A 16,357-nucleotide genomic window follows, 5' to 3' on the forward strand; every position below is an offset into this window, starting at 1 on the left:
TAGGTGTCTTATCGAGAGTTGAATCCTTCCCTAAATGTCTTTGTCTTATTAAGTCTGTAAATAGCGAGGGGTACCTGTTTGGATAAAATTTTTGTAAGAAGTTATCAGAAAAATCAGGATTTCACCTGAGAATGTCAAAACAGCGTACTTCTGATAGGTCCGTGCAGTGTTCCGTTGTGGTGAAGCGTTGACAGTGTTCGAAAATAATCTGGTATTTCATCCCAGGGTAAGTCTGTTTTCCCTTGAGTAAGTCTCTCAGGATTTAGCATGGCCTTTATTCTTTTTGAAACTATATTGTCCCTTCTGTCTGTTGTCTAATCCATGTGGATGTGTTTTTCTAGATCTGTGCACAACACATGGGAGCTTTGTAAAGTTGCTAACGCTGTGTTTGTCCTGTACCATCTGACAGCCTAAAGACAGGAAGCTAAAGGGTTTCAATTTCAAGATGGATCAAGTGGAGCATATTGGAAACCTGTAAACAAGAAGTCTGATCTCCCCTCTTTTTTTCCCCTTAAGTCTGCACCATAGCAACTATCTATACAGAAGGATTTCATGTCTTGTATGAGGAAATCTGTAGAGAAGCCTTGTTCTTTTGTTCATTTCTATCACAAAGATATGTTAGACGAACATATCTGGTGCTGTCTTGGAAAGCTGGGTGTTTCATTCCTGGGAGGAACCAACTGCAGATACTAGCTTTGTTAAAAGATCTTATTTTTCTGTTATGCTTCCTTCCACGTCAGTGTGCTGAGTTGAGAATCCAGTTGTGTGTGCAAGTTTTCTAATCTGAGCGTTTCTCCTCCTCAACAGGAAGATCTGCGGGTTCTTCACGTTAGTTAAATGGAATGAAACTGGTAGCTTTAGGAAAAAGAGAACATGAGTGTTTCAGTACAGCACTTGAATAATTAAAATTTGGAACTGAACGTATTTTCACCTCAGGCATTTTGCAGTTGCTGCTTATGAGGACAATATTATTTCGGAATGATTTGGATTTTTTGTCAGTATCGCTGATTTAAGACTGGTTTAGCCCTTACAGTGCCAAGTGGATGTATGGTGAGGGGAAGAAGGGGCAACTGTTTCTCATTAGGACACAGACAAAAAGCTGCAAGCATAAAATAAAGGTATGAAAAGCATCTTCCTTGCAGTAGTGTCAGCTGGACCCAGTTCTAAGCCTGTCTACTACTTTTCTGTGGTTATATATGTGGGTTTTTTTCCACTGCCAACTGACTGTTTGATGTTCGTGAAGGTATTTGCGCAGTGGGGCTGAAGTTTACGTATTCCTGCCTGGATGCTCACCTTGAGGTGAACGTGGTCTGCCTTGTGTTCAGAAGTGCTTTTATTGTCTACAACTTGTCTTGACTATCTAAGTGTACTCATTCATCATAGCTAAAATAGATTTAAAGTGTTTCTAGGAAGGGTAGCTGGTGCTTTCAGTGCCTCAAACTTCTGGCAGTTGCTGTCTGATGTCTTGGGACGCGGGTGACTAGACTTGGTTGTGTCATTGTTGATGCTTCTCTTGCAGAGAAGTTTTCTAAACCGGTGGCAGACTACGCTTGCCAGGTGTATTGAGTTACAAGATAGCATTATATGCAGATATGGGTTCTCCTCCATGAAAGCTGTAGTACAAGCAAATGCTCCTACCTGCACCTGTAAAGTGTCCATTCTCTGTGTTAGATACTGGCGAAGTATCTTTGTTCCTAGAGATTCAGTAGCTCCTAATAAAACTTGTGCAGTTCAACTTCTAATGCATGGGTACAGCATTTTTGCATTAAAAGTAAGTAGTTTTTAACTTTCTGAAGTTGTTTCCACGGCTGCAGCAAATCTGTTCTGTTGCGTGCATTATGTGAGTGGAAACAGCATGTGCTAAAAATTGCATCGTGAACTAAATCAGGGTTGTGACATGCATCATATATTGAGAAATAGTTTGCATTGAATTTCAGTTACTTACTGAAAAGGACATCTGAAGGTATAAATCCTCTAGTTTTCTTTCTAAGCAATAAATCATTTCTCTGATTTGACTGCATTTTGCCAATATTTTGCTGTATGTTGCTAATAATCTGCTTCAGTTTGCTGCAGTTGATTTGCTGGAACCAGTTTTTTCTTAGGAGAGAACTATCAGCTGGTGGGACAGAAGCTTCTTTGAGCTGACTAAGAAAATTAACTAATGTACCTTGAATACAGTAATTCTTGTAGGCTAGTAATATTGTGTTTTTCTACTATGATTTGTGTCAGATCTTATTTTAAGTTTTTAAGCAAGGTAACTTTAAACGTAATAAGAGTAAGATATTTGCATTTTAGAAAACAAGATGTATGCTTTCAAATCAGGTCAGAGAAATTACTATTGTTGCAGTAAATTCTGCTGCAGAAAATTTGTGTCAACTCTCTACCTGTCTAAAGAATCTGAAGACACATACGTACAACTGAACATCATTCAGTCTTCACATACACATTTATCATTTCAGAATGGAAGATTTTATTGTTTTAAAAATTAAAATCTGAACCTGACTTAACTTTCAACTTCCTCTTCGGTTCCCGTTTTAGCATCTCTCGACATTACCGTTGTGTTGGCGGGAGGTGTCATGTTGCTGGGCTCTCGAGAACGAAGTTTCCTGGCACTAGAATGAACAGCACCAGGACAGATTTTTCTATTATGAAGAGGGTGTACATGTTACCATGCTTCTTAAATTCAGTTTTTGACCTCTGCTGAAGTGGCTAACGGTGATGACAGAATAGTTTCTGATACTGTTCTGTGGTAGCTTCAGTGCAGCTTGTGCAGCTCACTAGGGCTGTGAGCAGGCAAATGTTGGTTGCTGCAACTTTAAAGAGAGAGTAGGGTATTTCTAGCTAGAAACGTAAGTCAGGATAGGAGAGAAGGCAGACATGGCCTGTATCAGAAACAGTGTGGCCAGTAGGATTGGGGAAGTGATCGTCCCACTGTGCTCAGCACTGGTGAGGTCTCACCTCGAATACTGTGTCCAGTTTTGGGCCCCTCGCTACAAGAAAGACATTGAGGTGCTGGAGCGTGTCCAGAGAAGGGCAGTGAAGCTGGTGAGGGGTCTGGAGAACAAGTCTTATGAGGGGTGGCTGAGGGAGCTGGGGTTGTTCAGCCTGGAGAAAAGGAGGCTGAGGGGAGACCTTATCGCTCTCTACAGCTGCCTGAAAGGAGGTTGTAGCCAGGTGGGGGTTGGTCTCTTCTCCCAAGTAACAGGTGATAGGAGAAGAGGAAGCTGCCTCAAGTTGCACCATGGGAGGTTTAGATTGGATATTAGGAAAAAATTTTATACTGAAAGGGTTATCAAGCATTGGAACACGCTGCCCAGGGAAGTGGTGGAATCGCTATCCCTGGAGGTATTTAAAAGACGGGTGGACATAGTGCTTAGAGATATGGTTTAGTGATGGTTTTTGTCAGAGTTAGGTTGATGGTTGGACTCGATGATCTGAAAGGTTCCTTCCAACCTAGACAGTTCTATGATCATGGCTTTTTCATCTCATCATAAGACACTGATTATTTTGCATAGTCTCCTAACAAACAGCCTCTTTGATAGCCACTTGCTATCAGCCTTCTCTTCAGGTTTGTGCTTAGTGCAGAAGGTAAAATCAGGATGTCGCTGAACCACGTTAGGCATGTCAGTTCTTCAGATAAGACCCGTAGAATTGCAACACAGCTCAAAAATATCTCCAGAAAGGAAGTACCCGAGCTGCTTACATCCTTTTCTTCTCCCTTTAATACTTGGCAGGCTGTCATATAGCTTGGTCAGGAAGTTAATAAGGGGTGGTAGTTGGAGAGGTCACTTACATCGAGCAGTCTGAAATACTAGCTGCCTGCTCTCATCTTTAGCCAGGAAGGGCACAGGCAGAAATGTGGGCGGTCACTTGATTATTTTTTTTTTAAACTTTTTTTTAGTGGTTTTTTTTTTTTTTTCCTATGGTGCTTCTAAGATTTCTTGGTGTTCTAAAACTTGGAAAAGAAAGTGAAGCCTTGATCCACTGTTTGATGGCTGGGTCTGGAAGGGGTTTCTCACAAATTACTTTTTGTGACAAGTAGCCTGCTAATTTTTGTAGCAGAGAAGCTCTGGAGGTGAGTGGCACCATTCCAGGTTAGCACAATGATTCACAGCCCTGAGCAGGGCAACAGGATGCAATTCGGCAGCCTTGATGGGGGAGGAGGCATGGAACTTTTAAAAATATTATTTCCATTGCCAGGCCATTTACTTACAAAAATTCTTATGCTGGATCCTGCCTCTGCCCTTATCTTCTGCTGCTGACCCTCCAGTTTCTTCCTTCCTGCTTCTCGGTCAGAGCCTGGATATTGACGTTGTCTCTGACTGACGCTTCTTTCCCTCCTGCTTCCTACCAGTGGCGTCTGTTGTAGTCATCAGGTGGGTTGTAGAGCTGGAAGTGAGGTAGAAGCAGGAAAAAAACGTGATGCATTTTTCTCCCTGCTTGCCTTGTCCTATAACATCAACTATATGATGTTACAAGTTTGATTCGTAGGCAAAATGCGTGCTGAGAGCAGCTTTCTGCTTCATTCCTGTGTTAGTAACTGAGAGATCGAAAACATTTCAATTACCATATGGACTGGGTTTTCCAAAAGTTATAATTCTCATGAACTTTGTGAAGCTTAGTGTTTATATTTATATATATCCTACTTTTGGATTATAGTTGTCTGTATTTATTTGTTTAAGTATGGGGTACAGCCTGTACTATTTTGATGTACTATTTTTGATGATCGCTGTATTGTTCCACTTCCTTAAAATAAATAAAATAAAAATAGACTAATACTTAGCAGCATGCTAAGTGGTGAAAGGTTGATGCTAATTAAATAGGGTTGTCAAAATGCATGTATGAAGCATTACAGATGGTGCTGAACCTTTGTAAATGCTTCAGCTACCCTTGCCTTTAGACTCCCCAAACTTTGCAAAATATAGTTTTTCAGTGCATAAAAAAAAATAAAAAACACAACAACAAAGTGTTCCTTTATTTTTATATTGGCACTACTTGGGCCCCTCATTTGTACATGTGTAAGTTAGGCAGCAAGAGGAGAAGTGGGGATGGAAATATAGAACTGTTGCTAAATTGGTACCTTTCAGTTCCTTTGTTCAGCATAAGATTTACTTTAACCACAGTAAAATAGATGTGGTTTTTAAAGAAGCCTCTGTATAAAATAACTAAAATGATGTATCAACATTTGACTAATACTTAATTTACTACTTTTTTTTATGAAAAAAAAAAATACTGCTGCTTTTTTTTTCTCCTTCAAGCTATTTTTGTTCCAAAGTACCCCAAACTTTCCTATCGGTGACTTTGCTGTTTCTGTAAACACTGTCCATGGGCTGGCTCCAGGACTCTGTTTGTTCAGAGCGTGAGTTGGGAGACTCCCTTCCAAAGGAGGAAATGGGCCGATGGCGTTAAGCTCTCACTGGAGATTGTTCACATCCACAGAAGCTATATCCTCGGCAGGAAAACACAGCTTGGATTCGTGCCACAGCGTGTCCGTGATGTTAACTAGTGGGAGAAGCTGTGTGTTTGCTGCCTGCTTCAACAGTAATCTGGTAATTCAGAGAAGGGGTGAGAAAATAAAAGTGGAGTTTAACAAAATCTAAATGTGACACTTAATCCCGTTAGCACACGGAGCGAAAAGCTTTGTGTTGCCTGGTGGTGGGGGGAGAAGAGCTATTGAATGTACCTGAAGTCTATGCATCAGGAAGAACGAGATCAAATGCGAGCTGGATCCGTGCCTTGTTTCAAATACATCATCTTTGCCAAACAGAAACCTCAGCTGAGTTTCTGTAAAACTGAAGCCCTGCTTGTTTTCATCTCGCAGCAACTGTTGTTTAATACAGATGAGCAACTTGATCTTCCTGGGCTGCTCACATACCATAGTGATGAGCTGCGCCGAAATACTAATAAAGAAGTTTTAAGTTTACTGCCTATTTAGGAGAAAAGAAAGTATGTTCAGGTGAGTTTTGTTGCTATCTTTTTGTTCAAGTGGTGAGTTTAAATCCTTTTTTTCAGCTTCAGGGTTGCTGCTTCAAGTAATACCTATTGCTGCTCTTAAATTTTTTTTTTTCTTCGGTGTTGCTAATTTGGCAGCCTGGGCCTAAAATGGGTTAAATGACTTTATAGGTTGTCAGTCAGATGTTCAGTGTGACTGCAGCACATGGTGGTGCTGAGCACCGTGGTTTCTGTGAAATCCCGGACATACAGTTCTGCATCGCCACGGGTGCAGCATGGGGCAAGGCAGCACTGGTGGGGCTGGTAAGTCAGGAACACCAGTTCATTGCTTAAATCCTTTCTGTAGGCAGTGAGGAGTGGAGTAAGGAGGACGGTGAGGGAGGCTATGGAGTTGGAAATTGCATTTCTGTTGAGATGCAACATAGAGGAAAGCACAAATGAGGCTTAATAGAAGCTGTAAGACGTGGGGGGCAGAGGCTGACATCGTGTGATAATTGGAGGTAGAGGAGGTGGCTTAACTGGGGGGAAAGATGATTGTAGACCTTGATATAGGTCTAGACTATGACAGTAGCTGCTGTTTGATCCAACTGAGATGGGGTAGCCTAAAGAGGATGTAGAGGGATGACTTCTTAGGCTGTTTTTTCTGGCAGTAGTTTTCTGAATGTATTACAGTCACAGCCAGATTTTTGCCTTTTCTTCATTGGAGAATGTTGTGTAAAAATGAATGTGGAAGAGGAAGAGTCACCGGACGAGACAGAAATGTAAGGATCAGTTGAAAGGGCTGCAATTTAGATTTTATGCATAAAGAATCCACAAGACCGGGTGTTTGGCTGGGTCTGTGGAGTTGCAAGTATTAATGATGTGTTTGAGTTGGCAGGCCTATTTTTCTTGAAGTGATGGAGAGATGAAGAAAGATTTCATATGTACCATTGGACAAAGATTTGAAGTAGAGGCAGTTTTCCGGACCATGTTTGTGAAGGTGTCAATTTTTTTAAAATTGCAAAGTAGATCACCCAGAGACTGGACATCCAGAAGAGCTTTTCAGGATCTCTGCTTTTAAAACAAATGGAGGATCTTCTGATAGGGAAGAAAAAAGAAAAAAAATTAGCTGAATAAGAGAGCTAGGTCACAGAAAAGATGATTGACAACTCAAAATGCATGGGGATGGAATAGTGCAAATATCTTTAGACTTTGGCAAGAACACTGTTAACTGAGTTAACCTGAAGAAGATCTAGGATGGAAATTAAAAAGTGAAACTTGAGGCAGCTGCCGTGCTTAGAGATTAAACGAACATCTGGGTAGTGAAAGAAGAGGTGAGGAGATTGAAGGATCTAAGATGGGGAAAATAGCTAAAGGATGTAAATTCCCTAATAATGCATACTTTTCCGTAACACTTATTTGTAAATCCTTAAAAAGGGGTGATAGTAAAAACAAATGAACCAACAAAACGATTTTGACACAGTTATAGCAACCATAAATGTTAGCAATAGGAAATGCTTCCTACATTGCTTAATTCTTGCTCTGTGAATTTAATAGCACTCTTAAACCAACAGCGTCAAGAAAAATTGTACGAGTCTGTGAAGCATTGGGCCAAACCTCATTCCTATATGTCCACGTAAAAATGACAATATTTCAGGCTGGCAATTCCCCTTTCTTAAAAGCATCTTTATCTAGAACTTTTTTCAGTAGAGGAAAAAAAACGCCTCCATTATACTCCATCTGCTCGGTCGTGCAAATACTGCCTTGTAACTATTGAAATGCCAGCCTCTATCAAAGTCTGACAGCTTGAATGCCATTTGCTGCAGTTCATTCAGCAGCAGAGCTAGCTGCCTGGTGGGTGTAGAGGAAATGTTAGCGGCTAGCTGAATGTAGTTTAGGTAACTTAACGAAGGATGCAAAACCCCCTTTGACGCTCAAGGGTGAACTTTTAATTTAAAGATTTTAGGAAATTAAGTTGCGCTAACTAGTGTCTGACTGTAAGCTTCTTTCTACTCAAGTTTTGCTGCTGATGTGAAATCTTAAGCAAATTTTATGTGTTTTGCTCCTGCAGAAGCTGAGATTCTTCTTTACCTTCTTAAAACTTTGATTTTGAAGAAGTTACGTTTCCTAGGGAAAAGGGCATCGTGTGCCAGCTGGCTGTTGAGTCATGTACTCTTGATGCTAGTAACGTTCTTGAGATTTCCTGAAGAGAGAGTGACTGGAACAGTACTTGTCACCTGGGCATATCAAACTCAGGCTGAGCAAGCAGCACCTGTGAAAACTGAGGCACTTTGGGTTGGTTTTGAACGTGCAAAAAGTGTACACAGGGAAAATGACTTGCAGAAGAGCTGTTGTAGAAACAAGTGTTTACGTGTAGAAAACTTGAGGGAGAGAAGTTAACAGAAAGAAACTATGAGCCCCAAGGGTCTTTGCTACAATTAGAGCCAAGACTTGTGAATTAAAAATTCCAGTTTAGAGAGTGCACATAAATTACCTCTTGTTTTAACCTGACAAAGACTTGCGGTTGTAAGGAACAAAACAGGAATTGTGCAAAGGTTTTCTGATGAAACTCAAAAGCAAGGTGAAACATGCACGTAGGTTTTATAGTTAATTAAGCACTTAGTCAGGTTTGCAACAGAACTTGCAAACCTCTGGAGTCTGTGATCAGACTCCTCAGAGAGAAACTTCTGAGACTACGTAGCTCATCTGAATCAGAGGGAGGTTCCAGGGTTTAGTTTAGGTATGAAATTAGAGGCACTCTTCCTTTGGACATAATTTTGATACCTTGTTAAGTGGTTTGGGGGTTTCCTGTGAAGCGATTTACTTCAGATTCATTCTTTGCAGTTGCTGCTGGTCAACCACTAGGTAGCTCGTACTCCGCCTCCCCTTCAGAATTCTATAAGGTAAACCTTCTAGGATGCTGTCTGCTTTTTATTTATCTTTTCCATACTAATATCCAAGTTTTCCAGCATATATATTAAGAAAACATAAATGCTTCAGAAAAGCCTCTGTGTGTCTGTATTTTTGCTGCTCTTCCAGTTTTAATCATCTTGAGATACGAAACCATGCAAAGGAAATCTAAGAGTGCGGTAGGCTTAAAACTTAAGTTGAAACCTCAGAGCTGTGCTAAAACCACCCTATAAGGCTTCACAGAGATGTTTCAGTAAATTCTCTTCCTAGTCATCAGCCTGAAAAGTTCATTTTCTGTTTGTGGTTTTTAACTTAACATAAAGTTTCCTTTAATTATTTCATTTTTGAAGTTCTTTACACTGGTCCATAATAATATACATGCACTGAGTTGACTGCATTTGGTAAGAAAATTGAAGATGCTTTTGTAAGGTCATGCAGTAAGCCAGTATTAAAACCATAAGCCTGGTTTCTTCTATTATTCTTGTACCTAAGAAATTAATTAGTAACTAAGTTCTCCTAATGTAAAATTTCGTAGGTCAATGTTTATTTGTTGCTTTGCTTACCTGCATATTTCTCATAAAATAACAATCAGGACATTACCAACATCCAGTGGTCCTATGCCAAGCAAAAAAAGACATTAGTTAGAGTTCTTAACCACTTCACAATTCTCTTCTTTGTTTCTACAAATTCCGGTGTTCTCTTAATTTAGGGTAAGACTTGTTGATTGTGGTAGGACAGAAAGCTCAATCCATAAACTAGCAAAGCTGAAAATTCTTCCTAAGACTAAATAATGTAGGTTATGTTCAGGATGGGGGAGTAGTTTCATACCTTTTTTGATGGTTTTTAATCTCCGCACTAATGATCTAAGTCTTGCCCTTTACTTAAGTAGCCTGTGAGACTTTTCTAGTTAGTAGCTTTAGTAGAAAAGCGTGTAACCTAATTTGGGCATTGAGCAGCAAAAATGTTTTTGTGCCACATCTGTTTTGCTGAAACTAATTTGTACGATTAAGAAATTGTGAATTTTGATAGTTATTTGCGCGAAGAAATTAGATAAATGCTGCTGTTAGAATTTTCTAAGTAAAATCGCCTCAGATGGAGATGCTCCGGAGACACTTTCCTTACAGCTCTCGTCAAAAATCAGAGACAGGGAGAAGGTGGAGGGGGAGCCTCTGCTGTAGCACAAGGACAATCATGCTAATGCTTGTTTTGCAGAAAAGCTTTATTTAGCTTAGCAGCCTTGTTGCTAAATATTCCCCAACACTTTGCAGCATAATCTAAGGAGACTAAAGCTATTTAGGAACAGAGGGAATGCGGCTGTGCGGGGCAGAGATGCCTGCCGTAGAGAGTCTGACGAGCCTGAGGGAGGAGGGCATTGAACCTTAATTAGAGATTATTTCATATCAAGCTGGTTCATGATGTCCTGCGGCAGTAGGAACTGATGCCTGTTCTTACAGCTTTATATTTCTTTTTTTTGTGCGTTGATAACATGCAAATGAGATCATATGCCAGGCCCCAGGGGCTGCCTCTCCGTATGAAAGTGACACTTTCTGGTTTGTGTGACTTCTTCCGTGCAGGACTGATGGCTGGGCTGGATTTGTGTACCCGGACGGTTAACCGCGGGTGGGGAGGGGGGCGACAGGTTAAATAAATATCCTTATCAGCCTAGAGTGGAGGGTTGAACAGGCAGTTCTCTAGGCTGTACTGACACCTGGTGGCAGTTTATGTATTTATATAGTATTTGAAATCTTTTTCATTCAAAGATGGAGCAATTACCTACCGAAGGTCTGCTTTCCATTCTGTATGGTGGCCGTTCTTCTCCCGCTGGCTTGTTTCTGACTCCCGGGGAACACAAAAAAAATCTGTCTAAAATTGCTGAAACTAATGTTTCTTTTAGCTAGTTTAAAATGTACTAAGGACTTTAATTTCAGATATTCTTTTTCCTATGTGTTACATAGCAAAGGAAACTTTTTTATTATTTTATGTGTTTTCCCCTCCCTTCAATAATAAATCACAGTTAGCAGGACCAGAAGTTGTTCACTGAAGCTGTGTGCCCTTCTAGGAGCAGGCAGGTGAGAAGAAAAACTTTGCAATTTTGAGGGAAAAGCTGCTTCATGTAGTAGAAAAACAGAAGTGAGCGGTTTGTGGCCTTCACAGCTACCACGTAAGGATGGAGACGTATGAAGAGGGATCTACCACACTTTAGCTAAGCTCTAAGGATGTTTTCCACTTTGTCTGCTCCTTCCCAAGTCCAAATCTCAGTTCTTACTTCAGAATGACACGGCTATTGTCTTTTCGATGTTGCAAGTTGCTTTTTGAGGGGTGCCAGGTCAGGGAAAGAGGTAATTTGGGATAGATCTCCAAACGTATAGACCAATAGTCTTTACTCCGGGACTCCACCCAGCAAGGAAGGAAGAGTTTTAAATACCTTGAAGTCTTCCCTGGGCCTGCTGCTTTTTAAGCTGTCTGTATTCAGGAGGGGGATACAGCACTAGTTTTGCCCCTCAGGTGGGTCAGGTAGCCTCTTTGTAGGCACATTAGCCTTCCCTGTGTGCACTATAGTTGAATTTTGAGGAAGTTTTTTGAGACGGTTTTGAACTTTTTTCAATGTAAAAGGCAGTATAAGAGGGCTTACCATGTAAATAGTGCCTCATTAGTTTTGCTAATGCCATAATATCCGTGATGTTCAGTGATACTTTCCCCCGTTTTAATGGTGTGTCTGATACAGAAGTAGCAGAAAGATAAGCTTTTTCAAAGGGCCACGAGTACATGGAAAGTAGCAGGATGTCAACTGATCTGACAAGGCTGTAAAGGTGTTATACCTCACAATATATAATTTTCTCCCTTTTTACAAACTGAGGGTAACTTTTCTTTATTTTCTGGTCATCTGCATTTGGGCGATATAATCGAGTGGTTCTTGACTATGATGAATATTCTGTAAAGTGACCAGTGAGTAATTTGCATATGTTGGCACCCAACTTCTTGTCATCACAAGAAAGTAGATATTTACGTAGCTAAAAAGGGAAGAGAATAGGGGTTTTTTTTCAGTCATTCACTTTCGTGCTTTGTTGTGACATGAAAGCGAATGAACAACTGCAGTTTCTTTATAGTGTGGCCCATATTGTGCAATTCGGAATCTCTTCCTTCCAGGTGACAGCAGGGCAGCACTTCACTTGGGGTTTAGGGTTGTTGGGTTTTGTGTTGTCTTTTACAGCCATATCCCTCGAGTGTAGGATAGTGAAGCCAAAGGAGGGAGAGCAGATTCTAGGATCGGCTAAATTACTGTTTTGCTAACACCTTGCCTCTTAGAGATCTGGGGGAGAAGACTTTCTTGAAGCAGTTTGTCCGCACTGTTGCAATAGCTTTGCTGAGACCACAATTGCCCTTGTGGCTATCTGTGCAGGTAGTGCCTTCCCTTAATTCCCTCAGCTGCAGAATTTTAGCCTAGCTTTGTGCAGGATTTGCTGGCAAATCACCAGCTTTATTTCTTCTCAGACATGCTTTGCAATGAAAGCCGGGGGGGGCAAGTTTCTGCTATCTAGGCATAGATGAGGAACTGTGCCTAGCAAATGGTCAGCATCTATTTTGGCAAAGGGATGTGATGTATGTAATTTCCTTCTCCTCCCCAAATATCTCACCTTAGAAGCATCATTCAGACTTCATAAATACTGGTAAAAATAAAATAGTCACCTGACACAACTTGGAAGTCAAAGGGAGTCAACAGAGAAGCAGCAGAAATATAGCGGACTTGTGCTTAATGTAATCATTTCATGGTTGTCATTTCTCCTATCACTTGTTTTGAATGTAGGCCCTTCAGAATAGGAATTACTGTGCTGAGCGTAAATGCAGTTCTTACCAGAAGATTTCCTTAAATTGTTTGAAGTTGTTATGACTGTCTGGTGGGAAGCCTATCTGAAATATAGATGCAAAAATGACTTTTAAAGTACTAAGTCACTTGTGTCATTCATTTAAATGCTGAAGCCAAAGAATATATAGTAAGTTTCAAAAGTGTTTGTGATTCCATAATAGTATGAGACGATAATATATTACTTAGTTTTTATTCTGATTTTTCTTGTTCTGAATTTCTGGATTGTTTTGTCTTCATCTATTTAAGTATTTCCTTGTCACTGCATCATTTGTCTTGACAAGTTTGCTTCCTTTGTGTGCTGACAGTACGTTCCCTGTTATTGCACTGGCTCTCATAAATTTTTGTAGATATGAGGCCAACAGCTCCAATAGCTCATACACTTATTTTGAAAGCAGAATTCTTTCTTGCTATAGAAGAAGAAAAAAAAAAACAGAGGAGATAGTTTTGGGGGTTTTTTTCCTGCTACTTACTTTTTAGCAAATACAATTTCCATGGTCTCTGAATTTACATAGTTAGGGGGTTTTTTGCCTTAGGGATATACTGGATTATTGGGAGGCGTGGGTAATTTTTTTGTTTCCCTTTATTTTCCATGTATTAAAGTTGGGAAAATGGTTTTAATGTTAGAGGGCCTAACATAGGTTAACATTTTCAAAGTCAACTGACTGATTTTAAGCCCCAAAGTTTGAATGGCACAGGGAGAATGAAATAAATAGAAGTTCTAACCAGCAGTAGTAAAAGATGCAAATCAAGATGATACCGTGATTGATCACTTGAATATATAAAAAAATTTTCATTGTAGCCCTTAGGGGATTAAAATAGAATCATATAATTGCCTAGGTTGGAAGGGACCTTTCAGATCGAGTCCAACCATCAACCTAACTCTGAGAAAAACCATCACTAAACCATATCGCTAAGCACTATGTCTGCCCGTCTTTTAAATACCACCATAAGATCTGTTAACAATAGAAGTATCAGATGCCTGTCTGCCGAAGGTTGATAGTACTGTGGTAAATTCAGCCAGAGACTAACACAGTATTATTTTTCTGCTCTCTCTTGAAAAAGCTTGAAGTGCCTTCTGCAAATCATGCTTAATCTGGAGAGTCCTGAATGAGAAATACAAGGTTTCTAGCACCTGTTCATGTGGGACTTTAAAGCTGGCCCTGCCTCCAGCAGGGGCTGGAACTAGATGACCTCCTGAGATGTGTTCACACCTGGATTATTCTGAGATTTACTCCTTTTTTTCTTGGTGTGAGGATGCAGCTCCGTGATTTTTCTCTCTGCACTTTTTGCTTTTGTTTCAACTGCTGGATTCCTCATTGAGCCAACACTAGGCTGTTCTGTTTCTTGCAGGATTACCTGGCATTCTCACTGGCTTGGCTGCTTGACTAAAAGACAGGGATTTCCCTCTTCGACTGTGTGTCTTAGAGAGATCCAAGCCATGGCCCCAGTCAACATGTAAAATTCATGGAGATTTTTAGGAGAAATGCACCTTCTGAGTGCAGAACCTAGCATGGGTCGTTCAGCTGCTAACCAGAGAGCTGATGTATTCAGAAGAGACAGCTCAAGATGGAAATCTTCTAATTCTTGCAAATTTTGCCTTCTTTGCCCTTGTAGTTGATATTATTTTGTCAGAGACTGGAATGTGGAGGTGACCTGTACCGTTAGATTTATTTCAACTTTTCAGACTCCTGCACATCTCTAGGCCTTCTTATGAATGGTAAAGTGGAGCGTGCAATTACATAGTCCCTCTCTTTCTCTCTCCTGCTGCTGTACTACTTTGCCTTAACCAAAGGGATCCCCACTGGGGAATTTTGTGACGGCAAGAACTGGGCTTTTAGATATGTGGCCTGATTTTCAGAAGTACTGGAATGAGATGCAGGTAATGGTAGAGGACAAAATTGTACAATTACTTTGGTCCAGCTGAAACATACTTTATGCCCAAAGGAAAGCTGTTTCTTTAGAAAGCTGGCCAATATACTGTGCTATAAATGGTGTTCATATAGTGGTGAGAACGCTACCAGTATTGGGGCGACCCTTCTACACGTTACGTTCTCAGATGAAGCTCTTCTGCCTTTTCAATAGCAAACTCACTTTTCTTAAAGCAGGTTGCTGCAAGACAATTCAGGTCCTCAGTCACTTGCATGTGTTTTTTTGCACATGGATTGTTTTTTAAAGTATAAACTATTAATAATCATCTCAAAGTGTTTCTTATGCTGTATTAAAACCTGGAGTTTTTCTTTTCTGAGGATTTTGGCTTTTGTTCTGCATGAGAAATTATTTCGTTATTTATGATTAGATTCTCATTTTTATTTTGTGGGGTTTTTTTTTTTGCCTTAGAGGTGTTATCTTTAAGGAAATTAATTGCTTAATCTGAGAGGAAAATATAATCTCAAACATACCTAGACTGCTGTTAACAGTCATCTGTTGTTGTGTAACTGAACTTTTAAATTTACCAACCCATGTCTTGAAAAGTGTACTTTTCTTCACAGTATTCAAAGATGTCCCAGAACCATCATTCCTCTGATAATTAAAAACCATCCAGATATTGTAGGCATTCCTCTAAACCAGCACTCCAGGATATTGTTTTTAAATTGTGTTAAAAGTTTACAGTCCTTTGGAAAAATTACGTGACAGCTTTTACTTGTGGAATGCAAATACAGGTTTTCTTGCTTGATTGTTTGTTTGTTAGCATATTTATGTGCAGTCATTGAAATGTTGCATTTTCTCTCTTCTGCAGGCACAACTTGAAGACATTCAAGAGTACTTTGGAGTGAACTGGCAGGAAGCCTTTCAATACCCCGATGGCAATAACAACGGCTGTCCTCTAGAGATGCTGAAGCTCAGCTTTATTTTGAACTTCTTTCTTACGCCTCCCAACTTGTGCACAAAGGACTTACGATTGGGATTCATATGGTATAAAGTACTCGTGGACGTGGGTTTTTTTTACTCCCTTTACTTGACATCTGCATGTTTCCAGTAATCGGTGATGAAGTCTGTACTGGGTCTGCTGACATTTGGTCTGTTTTCAAGAGCTCTGAGTGACAGGTACTGTAAACATCCTACACTCTCAGCTGTGGAAACTAAGAAAGCTGGGAGAAGGCTGTTTACTCTCCCTGCCTTGGAAATCGTCTGGTGGACAAGGATGGAATATTGTGAGCTCTGTGTTGATTGTATTTCTGACAACCTGTATTTCATACTTTATGTTATGGTGTCAGTAAAAAAATAATAGCTTTATATCATGTCATCAGTGTCTTGTGTTCTAACCAAGGTCAGAAGAGCTTTAAAATATGCTTTGGCTGCGCTGCTGGCTGAGGGAAACTGAAATAGTGGCAATAAGACATTACAATACTTTCGTCCTGAAGCAGTGATTAAAACAGACCTGTTGCTCAGTTTGGTTTGTAGGTGGTAGTATGTACAAGTTACAGTGTAGACATCCTCAGGTTGACACATCAATAGTGTATTTAATCAAAATCATCCCTAAATGTTTGATTCTTGTCTTCTAAGATCCACTAAATTCTCATTTCTTACCCAAAAGGGCTAGAAACAGCGGTCAGAAGGCAAAAAGGTTCTAGGGAACTTCAAATTTCAGTTTCTTTTTGAAAAAATTCAGAGGTGTCAACACTGATTAACTCCATCTCTAAATTAACTGAA

The 16,357-nt window shown here is 40.1% G+C and overlaps 1 long non-coding RNA gene across 1 annotated transcript in view; it reads left to right on the forward strand.

Annotated features, from left to right (window-relative positions):
* The window catches only part of LOC134513461 (uncharacterized), a 40,529-nt gene extending 24,589 nt beyond the window's left edge, over window positions 1-15,940 (forward strand). The window contains exon 3 of the long non-coding RNA XR_010070433.1: window positions 15,444-15,940. This is a non-coding gene — a long non-coding RNA (uncharacterized LOC134513461). The remainder of the gene's footprint in view (window positions 1-15,443) is intronic.
* Window positions 15,941-16,357: the final 417 nt, after the last annotated feature.

The sequence above is a fragment of the Chroicocephalus ridibundus genome, chromosome 3, assembly GCF_963924245.1.
Source record: "Chroicocephalus ridibundus chromosome 3, bChrRid1.1, whole genome shotgun sequence".
Lineage (NCBI taxonomy): Eukaryota > Metazoa > Chordata > Aves > Charadriiformes > Laridae > Chroicocephalus > Chroicocephalus ridibundus.